The sequence below is a fragment of the Tachyglossus aculeatus genome, chromosome 2 (genome assembly GCF_015852505.1).
Source record: "Tachyglossus aculeatus isolate mTacAcu1 chromosome 2, mTacAcu1.pri, whole genome shotgun sequence".
NCBI classification, from domain to species: Eukaryota; Metazoa; Chordata; class Mammalia; order Monotremata; family Tachyglossidae; genus Tachyglossus; species Tachyglossus aculeatus.
In genome coordinates, this window is record NC_052067.1 from 92,796,296 (window position 1) to 92,807,152 (window position 10,857).

The following is a 10,857-nucleotide window of genomic DNA, read 5'->3' on the forward strand; positions in this document are numbered from 1 at the left end:
GATGAGAGATGAATCAAGATAGGCTTCCTGGAGAAGATGTGGTTTTGAGTGTAAACTCATTGTGGGCAGGGAACGTGTCCATTTCTTCTGCTGCTGTGTACTCTCCCAAGTGCTTAGTACAGTGTTCTGCAAACAATAATAATAATTGTGACATTTGTTAAGCACTTACTATGTGACAGACACTGATTTAAGTCCTGGGATAAGTACTAGATAATCTGGTTGGATACAGTCTCTATTCCACATAGCACTTACAGTCTTATTCCCCATACTACAGATGTAGGACCTGGGTTCTGATCCTGGCTTTGCCACTTGTCTGCTGTGTGACCTTAGACAAGTCACTTAACTTCTCCGTGCCTCAGTTCCCTCAACTGTAAAATGAGGATGAAGACTGTTGGCCCTATTTGAGACAGGGACTGTGCCCAATCTGATTACCTTGCATCTACCCCAAATTTAGTACAGTGCCTGGCACATAGTAAATGCTTAACAAATGCCACAATTAATATTATTATTACCGCACACTGTGAGCTATAGTTGTGGGTAGGGAAGGTGGGTACCAACTCTGTTGCATTGTATACTTGGAAGCACTTAGTACAGTGCTCTACACATAGTATGTGCTTGATAAATATGATTGATTGATTGATTTTTGGTGATTTCACATTGATAGGTGGCACATTCCCAGAGCAGAAGCAGACCATTGCTGTTAATGAACCAATCCTTTGTTGTCCAGCGATTTTTTTAATCACCACTGTAATAAAAAGAATAATAAAATAATGATTGTGGTATCTGTTAAGCGCTTATTATTTGCCAGGCACTGGCGTGGTTACAAGCAAATCGTATTGGACATAGTCCCCGTCCAACGTAGGGCTCACAGTCTCAATCCCCATTTTACAGACGAAGTATCTGAGGGCCAGAGAAGTAAAGTGATTTGCCCAAGGTCACAGAGCAAACAGGTGGCAGAGCCAGGATTAGAACCCTTGACCTTCTGATTCCCAGGGTCCTGCTCTATCCTCTACACCTTTATGGTATTGAAATCTCTCGAGGGAGTCAGTTTGTCAGATACGGCTTCTTCTCTGGTGACTCTATCCTGATCCTCAAAGGAACTTTCTTCTCTTTGGTGTCAGTTACGGAGGGGGCAATGGTATTGCTGATCTGTAACATAGAGCTTCTGTTTCAGAGGAGCAGTGTGGCCTAGTGGAGTAATCACAGGCCCGGGTGTCAGATGACCTGGGTTCTAATCCTGACTTTGCCACGTGACTGCTGTGCGACCTGGGTAAGTCATGTCACTTTTCTCAGCCTCAGTTTCCTCAATTGTATAATGAAGATTCAATACTTGCTTTCCTTCCTCTCAGGCTTTGAGAACCATGTGGGACAGGGGCGGTGTCTGGCCTGAATAACTTGTATCTACCCCAGGGCTTAGAACAGTATTCAATGCATATTAAGCAATCAATCAATCAATCGATATCTTCCTCCCTTCAAAGCCCCACTGAGAGCTCACCTCCTCCAGGAGGCCTTCCCAGACTGAGCCCCCTCCTTCATCTCCCCCTCCTCCCCTCCACATCCCCCTGCCTTACCTCCTTCCTCTCCCCACAGCACCTGTATATATATATATATATATATATATATATATATATATATATATATGTTTGTACATATTTATTACTCTATTTTATTTGTATGTATTTATTCTATTTATCTTATCTTGTTAAAATGTTCTGTTTTGTTGTCTGTCTCCCCCTTCTAGACTGTGAGCCTGCTGTTGGGTAGGGACCGTCTCTATATGTTGCCAACTTGTCCTTCCCAAGTGCTTAGTACAGTGCTCTGCACACAGTAAGCGCTCAATAAATACGATTGAATGAATGAATCTATTGAGCACTTACTGCATCCAGAGCACTGTAGTAAGTGCTTGGGAGAGAAGCAGCGTGGCTCAGTGGAAAGAGCACGGGCTTTGGAGTCAGAGGTCATGGGTTCAAATCCCAGCTCCGCCAGTTGTCAGCTGTGTGACTTTGGGCAAGTCATTTAACTTCTCTGGGCCTCAGTTACCTCATCTGTAAAATGGGGACGAAGACTGTGAGACCCCTGTGGGACAACCAGATTGCCTTGTAACCTCCCCAGCACTAAGAACAGTGCTTTGCACATAGTAAGCACTTAATAAATGCCATTATTATTATTATTATTATTATTATTATTATTATCACACAACAGTATAACAGACACAGTCCCTGCCCACAACAAGCACTTAACAAATACCATAATTAGTATTATCATTAGAGATAGATGAGAAGTAGTGTGGCCGAACGGAAAGAGCACAGGCCTGGGAGTCCAAGAATGTGAGTTCTAATCCAGGTTCTACTCCCTACCTGCTGTGTGACCTTGGCAATTCATTTAACTTCTCTGTGCCTCTGTTTCCTCACCTGCAAATTGGGGATTTGATACCTGTTCTCCCCACCTACTTTGTGAGCCTCAGGAAGGACAGGATTGTCATGCAGCTACCCCAGCGCTTAGTACAGTGCTTGGTACATCGTAAGTGCTTAACAAATCAATCAATCAATCGTATTTATTGAGCGCTTACTGTGTGCAGAGCACTGTACTAAGCACTTGGGAAGTACAAGTCGGCAACATATGGAGACAAATCAACCTGGTGTAGTGGATCGAGCATGGGCCTAAGCGTCAGAAGGTCCTGGGTTCTAATCCTGGCTCCACCACCTGTCTGCTGTGTAACCTTGGGCAAGTCACTTTACTTCTCTGGACGTCAGATACTTCATCTGTAAAATGAGGATTGAGATTGTGAGCCCTACATGGGTTAGGAACTGTGTCCAATCTGATTTGCTTGTATCCACTCCAGTGCTTAGTACAGTTCCTGGCACGTAGTAAGTACTTAAATACCATAATTACAATTATTATTATTATCATTATTATTATTATATGCCACAGTTATTTTTATGTAGGCTCAACCAGAGTGATATGAATTGATCTGGAGTCCCAAGGAAAATTCTTCGCAATGTGATTTCACTGGAAACGATTCCAGGGATTTCACTGCACCCTGCAGATGCTCTAAATAGCAAATCCTTTTTATCTTCGATTTGATTAGGTCAAATATTATCCTTTTACCAGGTTGGAGAGCTCATTCAAATCCTGGAGCTCCCTCTACTGCTCACTGCAGACGTGGGCCTTGCGGATTTGCTTCGGGAGCAGCCTTATTCCGTTTAAAACTTCCTGTCCTCCCGAGGTCTTCGGTCAGACCGAAGCTGCAAAAGCATGCAGAAGCCCAGGACCTGGGGAAACTTACCAAAGGTGTAACCAGAAAAGAGTTCCACCTGTAATTGAGGGCTGGATAAAGCATGGGCCTGGGATCCAGAAGGCCAGAACAGTGCTTTGCACATAGTAGGCGCTTAACAAATGCTATTATTATTATTATTATTATTATTATCCACCAAACTAGCTCTCTTCCCCCCTTCAAAGCCCTACTGAGAGCTCACCTCCTTCAGGAGGCCTTCCCAGACTGAGCCCCCATTTCCTCTGCTCCTCCTCCCCTCCCCATAATAATAATAATAATGTTGGTATTTGTTAAGCGCTATGTGCAAAGCACTGTCCTAAGCGCTGGGGGAGCACAAGGAGGTGAAGTTGTCCCATGTGGGGCTCACAGTCTTAATCCCCATTTTACAGATGAGGGAACTGAGGCACAGAGAAGTGAAGTGACTTGCCCAAGGTCACACAGCAGACATGTGGGGGAGGTGGGATTCGAACCCATGACCTCTGCCTCCCAAGCCCACGCTCTTTCCACTGAGCCACGCTGCTTCCCATCTCCCCGACTCTCTCCCTCTGCTCTACCCCCTTCCTCGCCCCACAGCACTTGTGTATATTTGTACACTTCTTATTCTGTTAATTTTATTAATGTTGTGTATACGTTTATAATTCTCTTTATCTATTTTGATGCTCTTGATGCCTGTCTACTTGTTTTGTTTTGCTGTCTGTCTCCCCCTTCTAGACTGTGAGCCCGTTGTTGGGTAGGGATTGTCTCTATCTGTTGCCGAATGGTACTTTCCAAGTGCTTAATCTGTCCTAATCCTCCTCGACCTCTCAGCTGCCTTTGACACTGTGGACCACCCCCCTTCTCCTCCACACGTTATCTGACCTTGGCTTCACAGACTCCGTCCTCTCCTGGTTCTCCTCTTATCTCTCCGGTCGTTCTTTCTCAGTCTCTTTTGCAGGCTCCTCCTCCCCCTCCCATCCTCTTACGGTGGGAGTTCCCCAAGGTTCAGTGCTTGGTCCCCTTCTGTTCTCAATATACACTCACTCCCTTAGTGACCTCATTCGCTCCCACGGCTTCAACTATCATCTCTACGCTGATGACACCCAGATCTACATCTCTGCCCCTGCTCTCTCCCCCTCCCTCCAGGCTCGCATCTCCTCCTGCCTTCAGGACATCTCCATCTGGATGTCCGCCCGCCACCTAAAGCTCAACATGTCGAAGACTGAGCTCCTTGTCTTCCCTCCCAAACCTTGTCCTCTCCCTGACTTTCCCATCTCTGTTGACGGCACTACCATCCTTCTCGTCTCACAAGCCCGCAACCTTGGTGTCATCCTCGACTCTGCTCTCTCATTCACCCCTCACATCCAAGCCGTCACCAAAACCTGCCGGTCTCAGCTCCGCAACATTGCCAAGATCCGCCCTTTCCTCTCCATCCAAACTGCTACCCTGCTCATTCAAGCTCTCATCCTATCCCGTCTGGACTACTGCACTAGCCTTCTCTCTGATCTCCCATCCTCGTGTCTCTCTCCACTTCAATCCATACTTCATGCTGCTGCCCGGATTATCTTTGTCCAGAAACACTCTGGACATATTACTCCCCTCCTCAAAAACCTCCAATGGCTACCGATCAATCTGCGCATCAGGCAGAAACTCCTCACCCTGGGCTTCAAGGCTGTCCATCACCTCGCCCCCTCCTACCTCACCTCCCTTCTCTCCTTCTACTGCCCAGCCCGCACCCTCCGCTCCTCCACCACTAATCTCCTCACTGTACCTCGCTCTCGCCTGTCCCGCCATCGACCCCCGGCCCACGTCATCCCCCGGGCCTGGAATGCCCTCCCTCTGCCCATCCGCCAAGCTAGCTCTCTTCCTCCCTTCAAGGCCCTGCTGAGAGCTCACCTCCTCCAGGAGGCCTTCCCAGACTGAGCCCCTTCTTTCCTCTCCCCCTCGTCCCCCTCTCCATCCCCCCGTCTTACCTCCTTCCCTTCCCCACAGCACCTGTATATATGTATATATGGTTGTACATATTTATTACTCTATTTATTTATTTATTTATTTTACTTGTACATTTCTATCCTACTTATTTTATTTTGTTGGTATGTTTGGTTCTGTTCTCTGTCTCCCCCCTTTTAGACTGTGAGCCCACTGTTGGGTAGGGACTGTCTCTATGTGATGCCAATTTGTACTTCCCAAGCGCTTAGTACAGTGCTCTGCACATAGTAAGCGCTCAATAAATACGATTGATTGATTGATTGATTAATACAGTGCTCTGCACACAGTAAGCACTCAATAAATACAATTGAATGAATGAATGAATGAGAAAGAAAGACTGCCCCGGGGGGACAGATCTAGGCAGATGTCTTGATCAGATCTGACTCATTTGAAAAGTGACACACATCAATCAATCAATCAATCATATTTATTGAGCGCTTACTGTGTGCAGAGCACTGTACTAAGCGCTTGGGAAGTACAAGTTGGCAACATATAGAGACGGTCCCTACCCAACAGTGGGCTCACAGTCTAGAAGGGGGAGACAGAGAACAAAACAAAACATATTAACAAAATAAAATAAATACAATAGGTATGTACAAGTAGAATAAATAGAGTAATAAATACAAACAAACATATATACATATATACAAGTACTGTGGGGAAGGGAATGAGGTAAGGCAGAGGGGGAGGAGGGGGAGAGGAAAGAGGGGGCTCAGTCTGGGAAGGCCTCCTGGAGGAGGTGAGCTCTCAGTAGGACATCCCATTGATAGTCTTCGGAACCATCCATTGTCCCCAATTCTCCAAACACTGCCCCACTGCTAGCATTTTTCTCCTAGCCTGGTATGGCTTCTCACCTTAGTTTCACCAAATCCCATCTTGACCCTCCTTCAAAATCCTCCTAAATTGCCTCTTTCAGGAAGCCTTCGCTGATTGCTCTATTTATTTATTTATTTATTTTACTTGTACATATCTATCCTATTTATTTTATTTTGTTAGTATGTTTGGTTTTGTTCTCTGTCTCCCCCTTTTAGACTGTGAGCCCACTGTTGGGTAGGGACTGTCTCTATATGTTGCCAATTTGTACTTCCCAAGCGCTTAGTACAGTGCTCTGCACATAGTAAGCGCTCAATAAATGCGATTGATGATGATGATGATTGCTCCACCCACGTTCTTCATACCATCTTCTCAGGTATCTCAACTCTTTTCTGCACTTATCTGTTTAAGTTATTATTGGTTGGATTTATTACCTGGTGTTTATTATTTATACTGGGGCTAAGATGCAGCAGGGGGATTGAGGACACACATCATCATCATCAACCCTAATCACCATCATCATCTCTTATAATAATAATAATAATGGTATTTGTTAAGCAGTTACTATGTGCTAAACACTGTCCTGAGTGCTGGGGTGGGTACAAGGTAATCAGGTTATCCCACTTGGGGCTCACAGTCTTAATCCCCATTTTACAGATGAGGTAACTGAGGCACAGAGAAGTTAAATGGCTTGCCCAAGGTCGCACAGCAGACAAGTGGAGAAGTCGGGATTAGAACCCACATCCTCTGACTCCCAAGCCCGTGCTCTTTCCACTAAGTCATGCTGTTTCACTGTGAGCTGCCAGAGGGACAGGGACAATGTCTAATTGTCACCTGTGTATTCTTTCACAGTGCTTAGTTTGGTACTCTACAATTAATCAGTGGTATTTATTATTATTAATAATAATAATGGCATTTGTTAAGCACTTACTATGTTCAATGCACTGTTCTAAGCACTGGGGAGGCTACAAGGTGATCAGATTGTCCCACGTGGGACTCACAGTCTTAATCCCCATTTTTACAGATGAGGGAACTGAGGCACAGAGAAGTGAAGTGACTTGTCCAAAGTCACACAGCAGACAATTGGCGGAGCCGGGAATTTATTGAGCACTTACTGTGTCAGAGCACTGTACTAAACACTTGGGAGAGTAACAGTACAACAGAACTGGTAGATACAGTTTACCAATCTAGACTGTAAGCTCGTTGTGGGCAGGGAATGTGTCCATTATACTGCTGTATTGTACTCTCCCAAGTGCTTAGTACCATGCTTAGTAAGCGCTCAGTAAATATGACTGAATGATTGAATCTAGTGCACAGCGTATGGGCTTAATAGGAACAGTTACGCAAACTATTGCTGGAGAAACAACCCAAACTCCCATGCTCCCACAGTGGGCTACCCCATACTCTGCTCTCATCAAATCAATCAATCAATCAATCGTATTTATTGAGCGCTTACTGTGTGCACAGCACTGTATCGATTGTCCTACTCCATGGGAGGACCAGGGTATTGGCCCTGAGATTGCTAAGGCAGCAGGACTTAATGGTGACAGATAGAGGGACCAAAGTCTTCCTCCTCAGGAATCACTGCCTGCCTCCAAAAATAATGCTAATAATAATGACTATGATATTTGTTAGGCATTTATTATGTGCCAGGCATTGTACTAAACCCTGGGGTGGATACCAGCAAATCGGATGAGACACAGTCCCTGTCCCACGTGGGGCTCACAGTCGTAATCCCCATTTTACAGATGAGGTAACTGAGGTCCAGAGAAATGAAGTGACTTGCCCAAGGTCACACAGCAGACAAGGGGAGGAGCCGGGATTAGAACCCAGCTCCTTCTGACTCCCAGGCCTGTGGTCTGCTTCTCCGATGGGGAAAGGGTTGGAAAAGCCACCCTAAGCCTGGCAGTTGTACATGTGCTGACGTGGACTCTCAACATCAGTAATGCCATTTTACAAAATGATTAACTCAACACTTTTAAAAGCATCTCCTACCACTGGTAGTTTTCCTAAGCACGGGGGTAAGTACAAGATTGTCAGGTTAGACATGGTCCCTGTCCCGCATGGGGCTCACAGTCTTAATCCCCGTTTTATAGACGAGGGAACTGAGGCACAGAGAAGTGAAGTGATTTGCCCAAGGTTAAACAGCAGATGTGGTGGAGCTGGAATTGAACCCAGGTCCTTCGGACCCCCAGGCCCCTACTCTATCCACTAGGCCACAATGCTTCTTGAAATTTGCTGCTTCTCAAATAAATTGGTTCATTTATGTCAATAAATCCATTAATACCATTTATTGAGCACTTCCTATGGACAGAGCACTGTACTAAGCACTTAGAAAAGTATAAGACAATACTTAACTGCAGCTTGTCTGCTGTGTGACCTTGGGCAAGTCACTTTACTTCTCTGTGCCTCAGTTCCCTCATGTGCAAAATAGGGATTCAATACATATTCTCCCTCCTACTTAGACTGTAAGCCCCATGTAGGGCCAGATTATTGTGTAGCTACAGTGCCTGGAACATAGCAAGCACTTAACAAATATCATTGTTATTATTATTATTATTATTATTATTGTAGTAGTAGTAGTAGAAGTACACATAATAATAATAACGATGGCATTATTAAGCACTTACGATGTGCAAAGTATTGTTCTAAGCGCTGGGGAGGTTACAAGGTTATCAGATTGTCCCACGGGGGGCTCAGAGTCTTCATCCCCATTTTACAGATGAGGTAACTGAGGCACAGAGAAGTTAAGTGACTTGCCCAAAGTCACATAGCTGACAATAGGTGGAGCTGGGATTTGAACCCATGACCGCTGACCCCCAAGCCCGTGCTCTTTCTACTGAGCTACGCTGCTTCTCATGTCTCATGCCTCATGTCTCTAGACATGATCTAGACTATAAGCTCCCTCTAAACTGTAAGGTTGTTGTGGGAAGGGAATATGTCTGTTTATTGTTATATTGTTAGAGAAGCAGCATGGCCTAGTGAAGACAGCACAGGCCTCAGAGTCAGACAGACCTGAGTTCTAATCCTGACTCCTCCACTTGTCTGCTGTATGACCTTGGGCAAGTCACTTCCCTTCTCTGTGCCTCAGTTACCTCATCTGTAAAATAGAGATTAAGACTGTGAGCCCCACGTGGGATAGGGACTGTGTTCAACCCAATTTGCTTGTATCCACCACAGTGCTCAGTGCGGTGCCTGGCACATTGTACGCGATAAACAAATGCTGCTACACTTATTGTCAAATTGTACTTTCCCAAGGGCTTAGTAATGTGCTCTACACACAGTAAGCGCTCAGTAAGTATGATCCTTGCCCATAAGGAGCATATAAAGTAGAGGAGGAATTTATAGTCAGAGGTTTTCCTATTTCAGAAAGTAGGCTCAGCAGGAAAGGGGTGGGCTAAGCATGGGAGGCACCAGAATCTTTCCATTTTCTATTTCTCTACACTGATTTCCTCGGTAAGCCTGCGTGGGATTAGAGAATTTACTCTGACAGAGCAATCCATGGGAGAAGAAGGAGGCACCTTTTTATTTTCTGCCATTACAGTCTTGCTCAGACCAGTGGATTTTTTTTAACCTATCTTTTCACGCGAACATCTTCTAATTCAGTGTCGTAAGGAAAAAGGGAACGATGTTCCTGGCAGACTGTCACGCAAGCCCATCTGGGAAGCTTGGGAAGCTAAAATTCTCCACAACACCCTACCAGTTCAAAGACCGTAGTAATTGAGACAAAACACTGACCACTCAGTTTAAATAAAATCGTGACATATGCCTCCATTTCAAAAGCAAAGGGATTGCCCTTCCTAGGTCAGACTAATGGCCAATCAGTCAATCACCCGATAGTGATGATATCCTGTCCTCCTGCATCTTGTCTTTAAGTCATCGAGTCGTTTCCGACACATAGCGACTCCATGGACACATCTCTTCCCAGAGCACCCCGTTCTCCATCTGCAATCGTTCTGGTAGTGTATTCATAGAATGTTCTTGGTAAAAATATGGCAGTGGTTTGGCATTGCCTCCTTCCGCACAGTCAACTTGAGTCTCCATCCTCCACTCTTTCCCATGCTGCTGCTGCCCAGCACTGGTGAGTTTTGACTTGTAGCAATCAATCAATCAATCGTATTTATTGAGCACTTACTGTGTGCAGAGCACTGTACTAAGCACTTGGGAAGTACAAGTTGGCAACATATAGAGACAGTCCCTACCCAACAGTGGGCTCACAGTCTAACAGTAGCTCACAGTAGCAGATTGCCTTCCACTTGGAAGCCACTGGCAAAGCTAGAAATGGAATGGGTTGGCCTCTGCTTGACTCTCCCTCCTGTAGCTGAGACTGGTAGAGTACTGGAAACTCTCCAGGTGTGACCCTGAGAGGGGGTCCTCATGCATAGAGATGAATATTTTAATGTCCCTTACTTTCCCCTCAATATAATCTCTTAAGGCCCCCTTGTCAAGGAATTTATCCAAACCTTTTTTAAGTTTACTAATATTTTTCACCTGCAAATTAGAACAAATTCCATATACTTACTACCAACTGAGAGAAGTGTTTAGCTTTATTTCTCCTCAACCTACCACCCTGAAGTTAGATTATAAGCTCCTTGAAGGCAGGGACTGTGTCTATTTCTATTGTTCTCTTCCAAGTGCTCAGTGCAGTGTTCTGCAAAGGGCTTGGGAATCACTACTGATCCATTGATTATGTTTAACTTGATTACCTGGATTAGGTTCAACTTGATTACCTGATGTCTATCCCACTGCCTAGTACAGTGTAGGGCACATAGTGTTTCCAACTTGTACTTCCCAAGCGCTTAGTA

The 10,857-nt window shown here is 45.1% G+C and overlaps 1 non-coding gene across 1 annotated transcript; it reads right to left on the minus strand.

The window, feature by feature from the left end:
- Positions 1 to 10,285: 10,285 nt before the first annotated feature.
- LOC119924515 lies at positions 10,286 to 10,423 on the minus strand. Its single transcript, XR_005449226.1, has one exon. It is a non-coding gene; the product is annotated as a small nucleolar RNA SNORA7 (small nucleolar RNA).
- Positions 10,424 to 10,857: the final 434 nt, after the last annotated feature.